The 21,333-nt window shown below is 34.8% G+C and overlaps 1 pseudogene; it reads left to right on the forward strand.

Annotated features, from left to right (window-relative positions):
* The first annotated feature begins 9,032 nt into the window (after positions 1–9,032).
* Positions 9,033–9,124, forward strand: LOC149184141 (U6 spliceosomal RNA; annotated as a pseudogene).
* Positions 9,125–21,333: the final 12,209 nt, after the last annotated feature.

Genomic DNA, 21,333 nt, shown 5'->3' on the forward strand with positions numbered 1-21,333 from the left:
TGTATATCAGATAACCCATTCAGGTGAAGGTAAAATTGTTGAAGTTTCACCTCACGATGTTGTAATTAAGGACCTAAGAGATCCTAGACAGATTTTAGCTACTGGCATTGTTGATGATTCTACAAGGTTGTATAAGTTTCACAACTTTGGGTCATCAAATCTTCCCTCAGTATTTGTTGCTCATAATGATGAAGTGAGCAAATTTTGGCATGAGTGATTTGGTCACTTAAACTATCACTCTCTTCAGAATCTATGTAAAGAAAATATGGTGACAGGTCTTCCAATGGTATCTTGCAGAAATGGTGTTTGTTCTGGATGTGTACTCAGAAAACATCATCGGGACAGTTTTGGAAAACGTGCCTCTTGGCACGCCTCAGCCCCTTTACAGCTTGTGCATAGTGATTTATGTGGTCCACTTCCAGTTGTTTCCTTCTCTGGCTACAAGTATTTCTTGACTTTCATTGATGATTTCTCTAGACGCACTTGGGTATACTTCTTAAAACTCAAGAGTGAAGTATTTAACATGTTCTTGGCCTTTAAGGCCTTTGTTGAAAAACAATCTGGACATCATATAGTTTATCTATCAATATATCATCATGCTTTTTTCTTACTAAAGAAAATCAATTAGTAGGGTAAAATATTGTAAAATTTGTATTTTGGTGAAGCAATTTTGTGATTTATTCACATACAAAACCCCTCTTTTTGTTACTCAGTTATATCTTCCTAAAAAAATCATATATTTCTATTAGAAAAAAAAAAAACTTAATTTTTTTTAATAAATTAATTTTATAATATCAGATATATTTGTTGCAGATCATATACAGTACAAATACTCTTTAGTTATTAAAAATAAAAATACATACCAAAACTTTAAAAGATTTAAATCCCCAAAATTTCAAAACATTTTATCTAATAACAAAGAAAATAATACAATTAAAATATTAAGAATATCCCCAGATTTTACTGCTTTCACTGTTTTTGCCGTAAGAATGGGGATTGAATTTCTGCGAACTAAACAAAATTTCAATAATATCTGGATTTTCCTATTTGTACTGGAATTATGTATTTAGATTTAAGGAAAAACAATTTGACAAGGCAACTTCCTCACTATTTGAAATCTTTTTCATTGATAATTTTAAACTTTGGCTATAATAATTTTCATGGTGGCATCCCTAAATGGGTAACAAATTTCACCTATTTGTAGGTATTGGATTTATCCAATAATAAATTTAGTGGAAGAATGCCTTTTGGGTCCCTATAATACTAGTGATTACCCCATTACTATTGTAGTTATACCCCTTATTTATATTGTTGTGCCCCTATTACCCCCATATTGTTATTTCTGTGCCCCATAGAATCCCTCTATTGTTATTTTTGTGGCTTTATATTATTATTGTTAGGTCGGCTGGATTATATTGTGACTCCTTAGACTCCTATATATAGAAAGGAGGTTTTGTCATTTGAATCATCCAAGAATTGTTCATTTATGTAATGTAAAGGAGGTTTCCCCCTCGAAGAGGCTGAATTCTAAGGCGTTGATCTATCTTTTCTATCTTTTCTTGAGCTGGTTTCATAACATTTGGTATCAGAGCTTTGGATTCTAGGGTTTCGCTGCTCCAAACAGGTCATCGTGGAATTTTCGCTATAACTTTTTTCTGTGACGTTTCAGAAGTCGCAAAAAAAACCCATTTGAGAAGAAATCGCGCTGAACCTTGGGTCCGAATTTCAGAGCTTTTCGCGTGATATTTGCGGAGATATGATCTGAGGAAGTTGGTCTTTTTGCAGACTCCTGAATTACATTCAAAACAGGTGACCTGGGGAAAATCGTCATAACTTTCTCTCTAGGGATCGGATTGAAATTTCGTAAGAAGGTACAGAAAGAGGACGGACTGTAGTTTCTTGTATATCTTTTCAGATCCAAAGGTCGAAAAGTGACTCGTGGCACGTCGTACAAGTTCGCTCTACTGAAAGTCTATAATCAAGTCATGTGGGAGATTTGCATAACTCTTTCTTGGAGAATCCAATTTGGATCAGACTTGTGGCATTGGAAAGAGGACACAGAGAGCTACTACAGGTCACAATTTCAGAACTAGATGATTGGAAAGTACAGAGATACATCAGAGGCAATATCAAGCTCCTACAAAGTGAAAAAAGGTGTGTAGATTTTTTAAATTTTTGCTTAAGCTTGGTTTGAATTTTTTTGAAGGAATTCAAAGGGCATAGTAGAGCATTATTATCGGTAACTGATGCCCCGAGGAAAGAAAATGCAAACACCTAGTAAGGAACCTGAAAGCTCTAGCATGACTCATGAAGAAGAGGAAGAAATGCAACATGATATATCAAAATTACAAGACCAAGTGCAACAAATGTCCTTGCACAAAAAGGAACAGAATCTAAGATGGATGGTTTAAAGAAAGATGTAGAAGCTAAGATGGATGGTTTAAAGAAAGGTGTAGAAGCTAAGATGGACTATTTAAAGAAAGGCGTAGAAGCTAAGATGGATGGCATGGAAGCTAAGGTGAATGGCATGGACGCTAAAATTGATGGCATGGATAATAAGATGGAAGAATTGAAGATAAATATGAATAAGTTGCTACAAGAAATGGTCACTAATGGTGAAAGAGTAGTAAAGGAAACTCATGATGAGAACAAAAGAAATGTTAATCATGATTCCATAGACTCTAATGTTGGATCGAAGACTCACCATATTCCAAAAATCGATATGAGGAAGTTTGATGGCAAGGATCCCGCCACATGGATATTACAGATGGAGCAATTCTTCGATCTCAATAATGTGCAAAACACACAAAAGGTACGTATGGCAACTTTATATTTGGAACCAAATCAGTTTGTATGGTATCAATGGCTTTGTTCTCGTAAACAATTTATCACTTGGGCAATTTTTACGGAAGAATTGATAGCACATTATGAGGATACAAAAAGCAACACTTTTTTTAGCCAATTGATAAGTCTCAAACAAAAGGGTTCAATAATGGAGCACATTGAGGAGTTCCAAAAATTGAACATAAGGGTAAAAGATATTCCAGAGGAGCATAGGATTGATGTGTTCATAGGGTCTTTAAAGGATAATATCCAACATGATGTGCGCCTTTGGGAACCTGATTCATTAGAGAAGGCATTCAGGTTAGCAAGAAAAATGGAAAGCAAAATTATGGCAACTAGGAAGCATACCACTCACAACTATAAAGACGGAAGTGTTGTTGCCCATAGTCTTCCACAACCTACAAGGTTGACACCACAACAATTGGAAGAAAAAAGAGCAAAAGGGCTTTGTTACAATTGTGATAGCAAATACACAAAAGGTCATAAGTGTGCTGAGAAGAAATTATTCTACATAGATTGTGAAGAGGAAGAAGAAAAGGAGCAAGAAAGGTCAAAAGAAGAGGATATATCCAGGAACAAAGCCTAGATGAAGAACAAATAAATCCGACCATATCTTGTAATGCATTGGCGGGAATTACCACTCCTCAAACCATCAAGATAGAAGGACAAATCAAGAAGAAAAAGGTAATAGTGTTGATTGATTCAGGAAGCACCCACAATTTTATTCATTGTAGGGTAGCAAAAGAATTGAATTGCTTCCTATATCCAGCACCAGAGTGTCAAGTGATGATTGCAAATGGAGGAACAATAAATTGCTCTGGAAAGTGCCATAATATCAAGCTATCCATGGGAGAATATGTATTGACTAGCCCAATGCTTTCCATTCCAATGGGAGGTGCTGATGTTGTACTAGGAGTCCAATGGCTACAATCCTTGGGTACAATAGCTTTTAATTTTCAAGAACTTTTCATGAAATTTTCTGTGGAAGGAAAGGAAGTTGAATTAAGGGGTATTGCAGGGAAACCAGGAAAGATAATCAGCTCTAATGGCATGACAAAGCTTCTAAAAAAGGAGCAAAGAGGTGTAATTGCACAATTATGTTCGCTAGATGTTTCCACATTGGAATCATCTATTTCTCCAGATCTCCAAAAAGTCCTGGACAATCATTCCAAGGTATTTGAGACTCCCAAAGGTCTCCCACCTATGCGTGATCATGATCATGCTATTCATCTGATTCCAGGAAGTGTTCCTCCAAACATCAGGCCGTACAGATATCCCTATGTCCAAAAAAGTGAAATTGAACGTATGGTTGCAGAAATGCTAGAGGCTGGTATAATTCAACCGAGTCAAAGTTCTTTCTCAGCTCCAGTAGTATTGGTGCACAAGAAGGATGGATCATGGCGCATGTGTCCAGATTATAGGGAGCTCAACAAGCTCACTATTAAAGATAAGTTCCCCATTCCTGTCATTGATGAATTACTGGATGAATTGCATGGATCAATTTACTTCACCAAGTTGGATCTTCGTTCGGGATATCATCAAATCAGAATGAAGATTGAAGACATTCCGAAAACAACATTTAGAACTCATGAGGGTCATTATGAATTTTTGGTCATGCCTTTTGGCCTTACCAATGCACCTTCAACATTTCAAGGTTTGATGAATTCAATTTTCAAACCATTCCTTAGAAAATTTGTGTTAGTATTTTTTGATGATATACTAATCTACAGCAAGTCTTGGAAGGATCATGTTGAACATGTTGACAGGGTGCTACAACTATTGGAGGAGAAACAATTATATGCAAAAAGATCCAAATGTTTCTTTGGAGTCCAGGAGGTGGAATATTTGGGTCATATTGTATCTCATGAAGGAGTTAAGGTAGACCCTAGCAAAATTAAAGCCATTAAGGAATGGAAAATCCCCACATCCATAAAGCATCTGCGAGGATTTCTTGGGTTGACAGGGTATTATCGCAAGTTTGTTAAGAATTATGGGAGAATAGCAGCACCTCTAACAACATTATTGAAGAAAGATTCATTTTCATGGACTCCGGAAGCAACAAAGGCCTTTGAACATCTTAAAGAGGCAATGTGCCAAGCACCGGTCTTAGCTACACCGGACTTCACAAAAACCTTTATTGTGGAATGTGATGCTTCAGGAAATGGAATTGGTGCTGTTCTAATGCAAGATGAAAGACCCATTGCTTTTGAAAGTCGTCCAATCAAGGGAAAGTTTTTAAGCAAAGCTATTTATGAGAAGGAAATGTTGGCAATACTCCATGCACTTAAGAAATGGCGACCCTACCTAATGGGAAGACACTTCAAGGTAAAAACGGATCATGATAGCCTTAAATACTTTTTAGAACAAAGATTATCCTCTGAAGAGCAACAAAAGTGGGTCACAAAGATGTTGGGTTATGACTTTGAAATCATCTACAAAAAAGGGAAGCAAAATGTGGTGGCAGATGCACTCTCAAGAAAGGATGAGGATGTGGAAGCATTGTTGTGTGCCATTTCTATTATCCAACCAGATTGGATAAACGAAGCAAGGGAGGAATGGAAGAATGACGAAGAAGTGTGGGCACTTATTCGAAAGCTACAACAAGATTCCAGTACTTCTGATACATTTAGCTGGCAAAATGATTCGTTATGGTACAAAGATCGCTTATACCTCTGTAAGAATTCCCAGCTAAAACAAAAGATTCTTATGGAATTGCACACTTCTCCCTTAGGAGGGCACTCAGGATTTTTAAAAACTTACCACAGGGTTAAGAAGGAATTTTTTTGGGATGGCCTTAAATCAGATATTCAAAAGTTTGTGGCGGAATGTTTGGTTTGCCAACAAAATAAAGTTGAAACAATTAAGACACCGGGTCTATTACAACCTTTATCCATTCCAAGCCAACGTTGGGAGGAGGTTTCAATGGATTTTATCACAGGTTTACCCAAGTCTGAGGGAAAGAGTGTCATCATGGTGGTAGTTGACAGACTTACCAAGTATGCACACTTTTGTGCATTATCACATCCATTTAAAGCCAGTACAGTTTCTACTGCATTTATGGAAACAGTTCAAAAGCTACATGGAAACCCAAAGATTATTGTAAGTGACAGAGATCCCATTTTCACTGGAAATTTTTGGACAGAATTATTTTCTTGTCTTGGTACTCAGTTAGCTCATAGCTCATCTTATCATCCTCAATCTGATGGGCAAACTGAGATAGTAAACAAATGTTTGGAAGGATATCTTCGTTGCTTTGTATCTGATAAACAGACACAATGGGTCAAATGGTTGCCTCTGGCTGAATGGTGGTATAACACTTCCTTCCATACAGCAACAAAAATGACCCCATTTATGGCACTTTATGGGTATCAACCACCATCCATCACATCATATTTAAGAGAAAATTCTAAGGTTCAGGCAGTGGAACATCACATCGAACATCAACAACAAGTCCTCCAACTCTTAAAGGATAACCTCGTGTTGGCACAAAATAGAATGAAACAACAGGCAGATCAACATCGCAGTGAAAGAAGTTTTGATGTAGGTGATTGGGTATTCCTACGGCTACAACCATATAAGCAAATGTCCCTAAAGCAAGCTAAGAAGGATAATAAATTATCACCAAAGTATTATGGTCCGTACAAGGTGTTGCAAAAGATTGGTACTATGGCATACAAATTGGAGCTTCCTGCAGCTTCTCGATTGCACCCAGTTTTCCATGTTTCATGTTTAAAGAAGGTTATAGGCGACAAGCTCCCAGTTCAAACAATATTGCCAGAACTTGACGAGGAAGGAAAAATTATATTGGAACCGGAAGCAGTCACAGAAACAAGAACTCGACAGCTACGAAATCGATCAATTTCAGAGTATCTTATCAAGTGGAAGAACTTATCCGCTGAAGATTCCACATGGGAGGATGAGAATTTTATGCAGAAGTATCCAGAACTACTCAAGCGTTGAGGACAACACTTTTTTGAAGGAGAGGGGCATGTTGGGTCCCTATAATACTAGTGATTACCCCATTACTATTGTAGTTATACCCCTTATTTATATTGTTGTGCCCCTATTACCCCCATATTGTTATTTCTGTGCCCCATAGAATCCCTCTATTGTTATTTTTGTGGCTTTATATTATTATTGTTAGGTCGGCTGGATTATATTGTGACTCCTTAGACTCCTATATATAGAAAGGAGGTTTTGTCATTTGAATCATCCAAGAATTGTTCATTTATGTAATGTAAAGGAGGTTGCCCCCTCGAAGAGGCTGAATTCTAAGGCGTTGATCTTTCTTTTCTATCTTTTCTTGAGCTGGTTTCATAACAATGCCATTACATTTTGAAAGACTTCAAGGATTTGTAAATTCTTCAAACTATATTCCCTTTCCAGAAGAAATCACAGTTCACATGAAAGGATGTGAGTATACTCTGCCATATCTCTCACCAACAAACACAATAATTGATTTGTCCAACAATAATCTTGTAGGACAAATACCTACAATCATAGGAACTTTGAGAGACATGTGATTGCTAAATTTATCTGGCAACAAGTTGGAAGGGCTAATACCTACATCTCTTAGTAACATATCTACTTTGGAGCAGTTAGACTTAAGTAAGAATAATTTGAGTGGACAGATTCCTGAAGAGCTCTCTAAACTATATAGTCTCGTTGTTATGGATGTTTCATCTAATAGCCTTTGTGGGCCAATCCCCAAAGGAACACAATTTTACACATTCAGTGCAACATCATTTGAAAGGAATAAGTGCTTATATGGGTGTCCTTTAGATTCATGTAGTGAAAGGGAAAACCCAGTGGAAGAAGTTGAGAACAATAGTAGCAGTGCCCATATTAAAGTGGGATGGCTCGAGCATCTAGATGAAAAGATGTCATTAATGGCATTGGGGATCGGATTTGGGATTGGAATTTGGGGAGTAGTTGGTGTATTTATCTTTTGCAACAGAGCTAGACACTGGGTGTTGGGTCTACCACCTAACAAACCACAACTCTTCTATGGAATGTACAGATTCCCTACATAAAGAACCAAGTAATGGATGTTGGCTCTACTATGTGGTGAATTAAATTGTCATGTAATCTCCCAATGATTTTTTTGGTATACTATCTTCTCAAATATAAAAATTTTAGTGTGATCAATGTCTTATTGCATTTCCATATTAATCTCAATGTTATTTATAACTCTTAATCATTTTTTATGGAATCCAATTAATTTCCAATCAAATAACATAAATATTACATTCTCTCATGGTTCTTGGCATCTCATTTTACAAACAGGCCAGACCTAACTTTTTCATGCTTATATCCTTTTCACAATGTTTTAATATGCCATATGCAAAAACTGGGTTTTTGAACATTCCAAGTTATTGATAAAAATGGTAAACTGTCTTCCCACTACTAAAATATGAAATCTTGCAATAATATAAATATATCTAAGAAGCTTAAACGCGGTGGAATCTTCATTGTAATGACCCAGTTTGAAATCGGAAAGGAATGTGATTGCTTGACCATGGTTATGTAACCATATGTCTTGAATATTACGTTTGCAACATGCCTACCTGGAAAGAGATATCCTATGATATACTCATTTAATATCTTCATCCCTGGCGTCTGTCGCAAGAATATAAATAAATTCATCAACTTTATTATAAAGACTGATTGTATTTACAAAACCGATTAAAGAGAAGCTAAGTGTTGTACAGATCATAGAGTAATTGTTGCGTGTGTGAATATATATGTATATGTATATGTGGAGGTAGGATAACGCCTCTTTGATTGGTTAACATTTCTATTTTGCTATCATCATTTAATTGGGGATCTACCTCTGTTCAAATTCATCATTTAATTGGGGAGGTCCCATTTTTATTCAAATTAATCATTTTAATGATGGGATTGCATTTTCATTTTTATCATCAAATTTTCGATGAAAACATATAAAGGCAATAGTTTAAAAACGTTAAATTTATTTAATTATTTATTTTTATCACATAGAGAACTTTAACAAAAACTTTGCGTGATTTGTTTATTAAACCTTTGAATTTGATTTAAGAAAATTTACAATATTCTATTTCAATAAGTGAGAACTTCTTTGTGACCAGTCTATTCAAGAATGGTGACCTTTCAGTTTTATATTCCTGAAACATATCTTTATGAAAAACATCTTTATCATCATTTTTATTATTTCTTTTTGGAGACATTACGTAAAATTGGAAGGATAGAGAGAAGCTTAGCATGGCCCATTATCAAATTCTAAAATATTTTCAAAATCTTTAATTAAATTAAATTTCATCCTTTATCATCTTTATTAAAAAATGTTCACCATTCAATTTTATACCCATGAAACAAGTTCGATTAAAAAGTAAATTAATTTAACGTTCATGGGAATTTAACATATATCTTTGTTAAAAAATCCCTCCGTATATATGTTCATTACAGGTTTGCTCAGTTTATGTCCATTACAAATTTGGACATTCAATGAGTATGCAGTAAATTCAATACTCTTACGCTAAGTGAATTTAATTCTCTTAATAATAATAATAATAGATATACAAAATCCGTAATGGATATAAAGATAATATAATGATTGATTTTTAAAATTATTTAATGTTATTTATTATAATGGTAATTTTTTTTGAAATTGAATTATTCAGATTATAAATAAGCTATGTTGTATTAGACTATAAATGAGATATGTTATATTATATTATGAAAACTATAAAATTTATGTTTTGCTATAAAATATTATGTGAATTATGAAATTTAAGTTAAAATTTTATAAATTAAATTAAAAATCCAAAAAAATCTATAAATTTGATTTTAAAATTTCAAAAAAAAATTGTGAATTTTTTTTGGTTACTGGTTAATGGTAATCCCTCTAAGCAAGTTTGCGCAGATTGCAAGCCACAAATAAAAATAGACCCCTATGAATCTAAAGTTTCATGTAAATCTTCAAACCGATATAATACGTCTGCCTGTGGAACGGAATTTTGTGCACACCAAACACGAATCGAGTGGTTGCAGTTTTACTCCCTGATTGAGTTGAGGTTCTCTGTTTATTGGGAACCTCTCTCTTTTGCGGCATTTATATCTTTTCGGTAATGCTTTGAGTGGGAGAACAATTTAGAAGGATCAATACCTGAACATAATGGCAGTTGTATCTCTAATTTTTTTTTTCTCCTCACACTAATAAAATTTATGGGACTTTGTCAATGTTTTTGGCTAATTGTACTAGAATTGAGTGTTTCGATTTAAGGAAAAACAATTTGACAGGGCAACTTCTTTTCTATTTGAAATCTCTTTCATTGTTGTCAATTTTAAACTTTGGCTATAATAATTTTTATGGTGGCATTCCTGAATGGGTAACAAATTTCACCTATCTGTATGTATTGGATTTATCCAATAATAAATTTAGTGGAAGAATGCCATTACATTTTGAAAGACTTCAAGGATTTGTAAATTCTTCAAATTATTTTCCCCTTGAAGAAGAAATCACAGTTCACATGAAAGGATATGAGTATACTTTGCCATACCTCTCATCTACAAACACAATACTTGATTTGTCCAACAATAATCTTGTAGGGCAAATACCTGCAAGCATAGGAACTTTGAGAGACATGTGATTGCTAAATTTATTTGGCAACCAGTTGGAAGGGATAATACCTGCATCTCTTAGTAACATATCTACTTTGGAGCAGTTAGACTTGAGCAAGAATAATTTGAGTGGATAGATTCCTGAAGAGCTCTCTAAACTATATAACTTGGTTGTTTTGGATGTTTCATCTAATAGCCTTTGTGGGCCAATCCCTGGAGGAACAATAATAGTAGCAGTGCCCATATGAAAATGGGATGGCTTAAGCATCTAGATGAAAAGATGTCATTAATGGCATTGGGGATCGGATTTGGGATTGGAATTTGGGGAGTAGTTGATGTATTTATCTTTTGCAACAGAGCTAGACATTGGGTGTTGGGTTTACCACCTAACAAACCACAACTCTTTTATGTAATGTATCGATTCCCTACATAAAGAACCAAGTAATGGGTGTTGGCTCTACTATGTGGTGAATTAAATTGTTATGTAATCTCCCAATGATATTTTTGGTATACTATCTTCTCACATATAGAATTTTTAGTGTGATCAATGTCTTATTGCATTTCCATATTAATCTCAATTTTGTTTATAACTCTTAATAATTTTTTATCGTGTTCAATTAATTTCCAATCAAATAACATAAATATTACATTATATAAATGATATAACTTGGGGAAAAAAATTACAATGATAAATATGTTCACAACTTCATTACCATTTTTATTAATATATATTTATTTTGATATAAAAAATTGCTATATATTTCATATTTAATAATAATAATAATGCAAACTAAAAATATGAATCTTTCACAGACATTAATATATATTAATGGTGTAGTCTAACTTATAGAGTAAAAAGTTTTTTCACAGGAACTCAACAATGCAATTTCAACCTAAAATGTGATTTTTTGTTGTTCAAAATACATTTTTGAATACATAGATTCAACACCCCCAGACATTTAAATTCTATAGATTAAACAACTTGGGCACTTTAATTATACCGATTAAACAAATTAAACTCACGTTTTTTTTTAAATCTCTGTTAGGTTTTGTTTAAAATTAACCATAAAAATGTCATAGTACTATGCTTATTTTAATTAGTAAAATTAATATTTACAATTTTTTTTAATTAACATAAGATCAATTCCATCTTTTATTATTAAAATCATTACATTACATCTAATATAAATACAAATATTAAAAAAAAACGATAATATTTTAAATAGAATAATTAAAAAATACCATAATATTTTACATAACACATTTTATATTATTTATTTAATGTATATTAAATAATCATAAATAAAAATAATATATTAAAGACCATAAGAGGTATCCCACTCACCTCGCTCACAACATAAACATGTAAATGCGATACTTATATTTGTTTACCCAAATTTCTTATTCATTTTATATTTTATCCAGTTATGGTTTATACAACATGTGAAAGATTACAGATGAAGGTGATATTTTAAATTTGGCAGTGAAGTTTTGATATAAATTTTAATAATATTTTTTTTAAGGGTTTTTAATGTTTTTTAATAATGTTTTTTTATTTATTTAAAAATGATTAAAATATTTAATAAATAAATAAAGTGACATTATTAAAAAATTTATTAGAAACAATGTTGTTTGGTTGGTATTGGTGCCAATTTTTATATGTGTGTTTGGAATGGTTTATTGGTGTATCATGATCATAAGTGTGTTGTTATTATTGTAGATGGCTAAAACTATATATTCTAGTGCGATGATGATGTTTTATTGAGGATATGTTACAGATCTGGGTGAAGATTCTTGAGAAAATAAAACCACGGGCAATTGAAGGGTTTTTCCCATGGTATTTGGTGTGAGGGCTTATTTGATGTGGTCATCAAGAGAAGTGGTGTGTAATTAATGATTTATATAGTGTATCTCGATGAGGGAGAAATTAGCATAAATATGATATACCATTGTTAGAGTTTAGTTGAGCTATAGTGCATAATGAAGTTGTTTGTATATTTGTAGCAGTGAGCGACAATTAGAGAGGTTGAGATTGTGTTGCAAAGGGAGTTGACTTATTTATGTTGCAAAGTTCATTTGTTTGCTTTGGGTTCCAGCCTTAAAATGAATGAAAACGTGGCCTTGAGAATTTGAGGAGGATGGGACCTCCGACAAGTGGTGGCATGCCAAGATAGGAGTAGTGACTCCTTGCTGGTAGTGGCAAGTAACCAGTGGATAGGGAGTTGGGTCTTCATAGTTTGTGGTGGCCAACAAACTGTTGTAGAGGAGTAGTGGCTCTTAGCTAGTTGGGGCTAGCATTTGTAAAACAAATTGATTGATAATAAAAGAAAGAGAAGTAACACAACAATAACAAGGTGGTTTTCTCCCCCTTGAGGGTTTCCACCATATATCTTTGTGTCCTATGTGTATGCTTGATATGATGTCTATGTTGATTGTTTAGTGTGGTTTACATGATAAAAACTATTGATGATATTTTTTGTAATGTTTGACTAATTATTTGACAAAAATATTTTAAATTATTATATTTGTTATCACTACTGATTCACCCCTCCCTTTCCCCCCATTCCACTCTTAGTAGTGATTTGATTCTAACAATCAATATCAGAGAAGGTGCCTTCTATTGCGGATTAATCGCTGGAAGGTGGATATGGGAAAATCATGGGTTATCAAAGTGCCCTGTTTCTTAGTCCTACAAATTTTCAAGAATGGAGAGAGAAGGTGAAATCCTAATTATCCACACTTGGATCTAAAGTATGGAATGCAGTGATGAATGGTTATGACGAAGAACCCCCTACAAACAAGTCCAACAATGGAATTCCCAAGCTAAGTTTACAATTTATGACAATCTTCATAATCCAGATCTTGAGAAAGTCGTGGATCTCAAGTCTGCAAAGGAGAATTGGGAAAGGTTGCAGGTCCTACATGAAGAAGAAACTAGTACTAATGGCATAGAAAAGAAAGAAGAAGAAAAAGCCCCCTTAAAAGGAAAGTGATTAGCCAAATGACATTTTCTCTCCCAGCATGAAAGTGGTATATTTTCAAAAAGAGAGAGAGGCTAGATATCAATCTCAACTTAACTCTGCATTAGCTGAAATAGAAAAGCTCTCTACAAAAATAGAGATCTAAAAAAGCTTCTTCAAATACTTGAAGAAAGAGTGTGAGCTTTTAAAGAAGAAATTATTAGTTTGAAAACTTGAATAGAACAAGGAAGGAGGATTGAAGAAGGAATGAGAAATTATTTTAAAGAAAAGGAAAATGATTGTGAAAGATTAGAAGTTGAGGTTGTTTCTATGAGAAACAATTTAGAGAAGAAGAACAATCAGGTGGAAGGAGAATCTAGATCTAAGGTGACATCCAAAAAGACTTTCAAATAAAATGATTCTAGCAAGAAAGGCGGCCAACAATTACATCAACAACCAAGAAGAGAGTTAAGAAAATAACTATCAATTAGAAGATCTTTCACTTCATCATCGAAGGATATAAAGTGCCTCACTTGCCATAGTTTTTGACATATAGTAGTTGATCATAAACAAAGAATAATCAATTTATATCAGTCGAATAGGCAATTGATGTTGAAGAAGAAAAGGAAGCCTTCTCAACCTAGAAATTAAGGAATATAATCATCAACCATCAAGTATACAAATTCCTTTTATGGTCGCTTATTTCTTATGAATTTTTTTTAGGCAGAAGGTTGTTGCATGCAGGACTAATGCAAAGAAGAAAAAGAATAGAATGTAGATCAACAAAAGATCTGAGCCTTTTCCACCATTCCTTAGTCACATAAAATGTTTTACATGAGACAATATTGGCCATCTAACCAAAGATTGCAAGATGCCTAATTTTTTTGTGTGATCCAGTAAAAAAGAGAAGCTTAATCAAAGAAGATTAAAAAGAAAGTCTAGAAGCCTGGTCCTTAGAAAAAAAGCAACATATTAGGGTTTGAGAGAGGAAGGAGCACCAAGAGACCTCAATGAATATTTGAAGTGAATTAGGTCTTAGGGGGAGCATGTAAAATAAAGTGCATGAGTTCAAGTGGCTCCTCAAAGAAAAGGAAGTTTTTCTTATCATCTTATTGTCTCGATGTAAAAATTTTGTCTTGGTTTTAATATGTCATTTTATCATGTCCTCAAAAGGTGCTCTAATGGCTCTATTGTTTATGTAATCATTATTTTTTATGTGGCTCAAATTGATACTTGAACTTTGAAGTGAAGCCCCAATCTCTATTTGAATACTCCTTTATGACCCTATGAGAAAGTGTGCAAAGCCATGATCTAATTTAAAAGTGTTTCAATTAATTGATATGGTCCAAATCCTCCAACTAGGTGTAATGAAACTAGATTAATAAGTTGTTGATTTGGTCTATTCATTTTAAGCACTTGTGGGATAAAAGATAGGTATATTGCCATGCCAGTATGTTGTACCTGCAATCAGTGTTAGGAATGGTTAGATATTTGAAGACAAAAGGAACATAGAGTGTATATGCATTGAATAAGTCCATGGATTGGTTTTGAATGTTATTGTTGAGAAATTGGTTTAAAAATTTACTATGCCAAGGTTTGGAGGGAGTGGGCATTCAAGTTGGATGCTTGAATGCATTGAATTAGTTGAAATATGTACATAGTTTGTCTTATTCATATCAAACAAACATTTTTTTAGCGCATAAAGAATTCACCTATGGGTTGATCTCTATTTAGGAACAATCTGGTCATACAAAAAAGAGGAAGATGTGATGGGCATTTAACTTGACATTTGTGATGTCATTCATTTCTTATCTGAAATAGAGTGATCAAAGGAAATTGGGAAGGATTCATGTTTGATATATTATTTTCATGTTGCGAAAATCATCCAATGAATAAATTGGATCTTCAAGGGCATGATGGAAAATAATAAAAGTTCGATTTGGTATTTTCAGCACTCAATCTTGTTCAAAATGGCGATTAGTTCTTGTTATCTTGACTAGATCTGGTTTCAAGTTGGTGCAACAATGTAGTGGAGCGCATTATCTATCTAATCTAATCAAAATGTGAACATGTTAATAATCTAGTTATTATGCCATGAATATTTGGTTTAATACGGGTGTTATGGTTGAGTTGTCACCAAAAGAGAGTGGATTGCCTTAATATCGATCTATTCATGAGAGTGTTGGTTGTTGGATGTGCATGGATCTAGTTAAAGAGTGAAACAATTTAAATGTTTGATTTAGTCCTTCATATAGTTGATCGATTTGGTTATGTTGATTTAGTCATGCATTGACTAGATCTGGTCACCAAATCATTATGGATGGCATGAATGCATTAATTATTCGGTAATGGTGGATCTGGTGTGTTAATTAGTCGTTGATGGGGTCCAAATTGATCCTTTGGGAAAATTAATTTTAAATAATGGTGTTATGTATCGATTATAGGGTTGGAAATTAAAAACATTACCTGTAGAATGAACATGGATAGAGAATGTGTTTTTTGATGTTGTAGAATGAGTGACTAAAGATGGTGTGATGGAAGTGAGATCATTGCTAGAGGTTATGCACATGTAAAGTGTGTTTGGATAATTTATGGTAGAGGTTAGAGACACATGACAAAGAATTGTGTTGGCCTAGATCAGTCACTCGATATGTCTACGTCATCGAAGCCAACACTCTTACTATATACAAAAGTAGAAAAAGCTTCTAATTAATGAATCTCGGGTTCTACGTATATCAGCATGGGTTGGGGATTGTATTAGAGATGTAATAAATCTCTGAAGTTTTGTTAGGGTAAAGTAGTAAAGCATGTTGTCTACTTGACATAGCTTCCACACGGGAAGTCCCAACATACTCAGGGAAGGTTCAAGTTTGTTTTTTTTTCATGAACATTTTTGTAGGGTTTTGCATCATCTCTAGCAATGGCCTCTATGAATATTAAGTCGGTTTCATAGAATGGCATCAAAAGTACATAGGAAAAGAAAAGTAGGAAGTTTTGTAATGAAAGTATGTATGTTCTTGTTGTAATAAGGAGAGTATGTCTTGCATGAATGAGAATAGTATGCTTCTGTGTGGTGAGTTTCTTGGTTTGAGAGCTTGATAATATTGTCTTGTTGGGTTGTTGCGAAGGTCAAGAGTGTGAGGATATGTGATTATCATGTGCACATGATTTCTTGTCTCTGTTATGATTCTAAAGCCATGTATTGTTGAGAGTGAGAGAGGATGAGGTGTTTTTCAGACATAATGGTTCATAAATCCATGTAATGTTCATATGTTGCTACCGATGTTTAGATGCCGCCAAAGTTTTGGATTTCTCGTTTATGGATTGGATTGGTTTATCACTATATTGATGGTGTCAGACCGGCCAACATGTCAGGGGATCTCCCCAGTAAGAAGTCCCATCTAGTTTTATAGCACCGTTTACCACCCTTGGTAGATTTGATGCTTTATGATATGGCCTAGGGCAACCCTTCCCTACCAGACTTGGTCCATTTTCTAAAAAATAATGTTTTAAATCCCATACGCGATTATGTCATATCAAAATCACATGTACACATGAGTCAGCCTATACCCAACCCATGTATATGTGTTAAAACATTAAAATATATATAATCTCCCTTAATTCAAGTGGGGTTTGTGGGTTTGACTGGATACCCACCTACTATAGCCCATGGGCCAACTGTTTCCCAACTAAAAAAACAAATTTGGAGAAGTATAAATACATCTCCATGGGAAGGCCTAAGGAGGAGAAAGGATTAGATATTGATATTATTGTTGATTACATCCCTAATCAAGTCTGAAGATATCCCTGTGCCTTCTGCATTCCCAAGTGATAGGGAACCCCTGTTTCCTTCTTGAGATGTTCATCATCCCTTCATGACATCCTTGTGTATACTTATTGAGGAGGATTGTTGAGGCCTGGGCAGGACGGATCTGGAGGACGGTTTCTCTTAGAGCCGGCAGATGACTCAGGTTGTAGTTCTTCCATATTTTCTTTAGCTTACATTAATAAAGAGGTGTTGCCCTGTTCGTGATAATTATGGTATTTATGCATTAATTTATGTCATGATTTGCTTATAAAATCTCAGGTTAATGCGTATATGATATAACCTTGATATCATGAACATGCTTTCAACTATTTTTGGTGCATATGCTTTGCCTTGAACAAATTGCAGGTCTTAAAGCACAAGGAAGAAGCAGAGGGTTTGAACCCTACGGGAACGACCTCAAACATAGGACCTACAGGTAATGCCTTTTGTACCAACCTTAACTGTTTAAGTATTAGGACTACTTGTTTGTGTGTCTCTTTATGTTGTATGCCCTCCACTATGTTGGGGTTCTCAACCCAAGACCCTAGGGTGATTCTACCCGAAACCGAATTGGCGACTTTGCTGAGGAAAGCATTCTTGTTTTTCCTATATTGGGTTGTTTCTTCTTGATCAAGGCCTATTTGATTGATTTATTGCTTTTACAATGTCTATGACCTGTTTGATTCCTAGGCATCAAGTCTAATATTTTGGATCAGGCCTGGATTTTTTGTTTTTATTTATTGAGCTTTATATACACGCATTTAAGAGGATACAATAGCGTATACACGCTAGTTTCTTCAAAGAAAATTGTGTATAAGCGATTTTCCTTTGTTTCAGTCACGTATACATGTTGCTTTGTCTCTGCACAGTCGCATATACCTTATTTTGAATAAATTTTTAAAATATTGGACCTAGTAAAGATTTTTGCCTGGTGCTTTTTTCTATTTTTTGGTCATTCATTGTCAGTAAAGCTCTGCTTTCATGCAAGTTTTCAGTTTCTAATCTTCTCCCTATTGAAAAACCTAGTCAACGTAGGGCTTTACTTTTTAGTAAAGTTTTAGTTGGGGTTTGGGTTCAAAGCTTCTAGTATAAGTTCTTGGGTGTTCTGACTTTGTGGAACAAGAAATTGTTTGTAGTTTTACTTATAACCCAACTTTTGGATTGCTTTGCTTTGCTTTCTTTTTTCTGGTTGACCTATTTTGTTTTTCATGGTTTTTGAGTGCCTCTTTGGCAATATTGAAAGTCTTTCTTGGCATTCTTTTGGTTTTCTAGAGTCCTTTATACTGTTGTTTAGATCAATCTATGCAAGTCTGTAGTCCTTTGTCATTTCAAGTTTTATTATATTAATGATGTGCATAACTTGCGAATTTTGGGACTCTTTATGCTTGGTTTTGGTCTTGGAATTTTAGTAGTCTTTGTGTTCTCAAAAAAGTTCTTTGGGTTCTTTAAAAAACAAAAAGACAAAAACATCGTTCTTGTCTTTCTTTTTCTTTTCAGTTTTTGTTTTTGGTTTCTTCATTTTTTTTTTGAGAAATTGTGAACTTTTTCTATTGGTTTCGAGGGAAGTTTGTCATTGAATTTGTGCCCTCCTTATAGCCAAGTTGGCCTATCGATCTTGTGAAGGAACACATTTTCTTACATGAGCATCCATAGAATCTTGCACCATCATTATAGTTTGGATTAAATTAGTTTTCACTGTGGGCATTTTAGTCTTTCTGTTAGATTTTGAGTGTGTGGAGCGTGTTTTCTGAAAAAGAAAAAAAAAATCTTTTACAAGTTTATTTGTTGAACCTTGTAGAAATCTATTTTCATCGAAGAAAAATTACTGCATTTGCATATAGCAATGTTTCTATTGATTTGTTTTGCGTCAAAACACCACAAGTTGCATTCTCATTTTACCCGTGACCTAAAGAACAACCTTTTAAAATCATGTGCTTAATTAAAACGAACTAGAATTTTTTTTGATTTGTCTTTAATTACATCAAAAGTATGGCTCTTTAGGGCCTTGGAATAGGCAAGTGGAGAGTTAACTCTCCAAGGCCACTCAAACTATTAAACATAGATGTTGAATAATGAGTGAAATCTAGTGTCATTAGAAAGACCGGGAAAGCTTCGTTACTGGGAGTCAAGCGTGAGAGAGAGTGAAGACAAGGAAAGAGAGATACCCCCTCTCCTACTTGTTGGATCCCACCCTAAGATTTTTTCGTGCAGATTTTGATATGAACGGGTGTCCATAGTTGCTATTCCTAGCGACCACATAGGTCATCGTAGAGGGGAATCCCGCGGCACCTGAGGCAGATGTTGCATCATGCTCATTAGTACTTATGGAGGGCACCCTTGCGAAGCATGGGTACTTACATCGACAAAGTATTTTGTCTGGGGGTCAGCGTAACTATTTTTGTCACCTTCGCTAGTAGGTTTGGGTTGTGATTATCCTAAACTATCTTCGGAAGGTCCTTGATTTCACTTTCTTGTATTTTGGTGTCCGGTCCTCATCACCCAAAACGGAGATACTTGGAAGTTGCTTGATTGGCTATATCTTCTACATAATTTGTTAGGGAGTGCTCTTTGCTTCTAGTTGGCCATAGATTTATAAATTTTTTTGAGTCTTTAATTAGTTCTCTTAAATAATTAGAATTGGTTGATTGACCAGTTCGTCGGTCTATGAGGCTTCGTGGGATTTCACCTACAAGTACAGAGCCTTCCTCCAGAAGGCATAGGAGAAATTATTCCGGTCATTTCCAATCAGTGGCATCAGACATAACGGAGATTGATCCTCTAGTTCAAGTTGTTGTTTCACAGAATAGACCTAGTGTAAGTCGAGATTTGGAGAGGAACACTCTAGTCCTTTCTAGAGTCCTCTTCCAATCAGAAGATGTTATAGAGGTTGAAGAACTCCATGAGTGTCCTGAGACTCCTTCTTCTCCTCTCCCTCCCGATTATCTAGATATTTTATTATACGTCGGGGCCCCAAACCATAGGCCTTTGAGCCTTGGTCTATATCAATATTTTCCTTTGATGACAACTGTTGGGAGCATTGTTTCAACTATGAGTGCTACTATTGTACATACTCCTTTCTCAATACAAGGAGGAGGTACAATTTCCATACCTTCAATCACTCCTAGCACTGTAATAGTTGGCTCTACATCCATTCTATATTTGAGTGGGGGCACCCAAGCTTTTGCCTCCAACACTGGTTCTTTCCCCTTTGGAATGCCTTCCAGCACAATTCCTTCAGTTCCCTTAACTTATCCATCCACTTCTTCCATGTCTATGACTTCCATGGAGAGCGGGTCAGCTTGTTTTCAGGGTTTCCCTTTTGGGAGTGGTCATATACCACATTCTAACCCATCTCTAGGATCAATACCTTGTCCCTCCAGAGTTCAAGGTTATAATTCTTTCCAAGGATGGACTAATCCATCTATTAGCAACTTGGGAGCGGCAAATAAGTTCTCTTTAGGCCAACAGGGGAACATGCCTTACTCCTCCATGAGTTCATTTCATAGTTTTTCTCCCTTTGCTAATGCATGGAACCCTTTTTCACTGGAGGAATTGGATGGGGGAGTGGCTCTAGCCTGGACTCTAGATTCAACTTCTGCTATGATTGCCTGCACATTTTTTTTCCATATGAAGAATCAATTCTAGAAGAAATGACGAGTATTGAGAGGTCGTGGGATGATTTGCATCATTGGTCATATTTCCTCCCTGAGTTGTAAGAAGTAGAATCAAGCTTGTCCAGTCCTTCATCTAATAATTATGTTCACACAGGTTTAAATCCTTTGGCTCCAACGCAGTTTTCGGTTGAAGGTAACATGTTTGTCATTTCAAAAACTATTCCAATGAACATCTCTAGGAATCCCAACGTTATTGAGAATGTCGTCATTGGAGTTGATTTTTCCCTAGAAGAAATTCGAATTTATACCAATCTCTTAAAGAGTTTCGAGATGTTCTTGCTTGGTCTTATGAGGAAATGCATGGGATAGATCCATCTATAGCCCAGCATGAGATCACTACATATGAAAATGCAAAACCTATTCACGAGAAACTTCGACTGGTAAACCCTAGGAAAGCAACAACTATCAAAGCTGAGGTTGAATAGTTTCTCAAGGCAATTTTCATATA

Source organism: Pinus tabuliformis, chromosome 3_2, assembly GCF_031772625.1.
Source record: "Pinus tabuliformis cultivar Carrire ecotype Pingquan chromosome 3_2, CPIR1, whole genome shotgun sequence".
NCBI classification, from domain to species: domain Eukaryota; kingdom Viridiplantae; phylum Streptophyta; class Pinopsida; order Pinales; family Pinaceae; genus Pinus; species Pinus tabuliformis.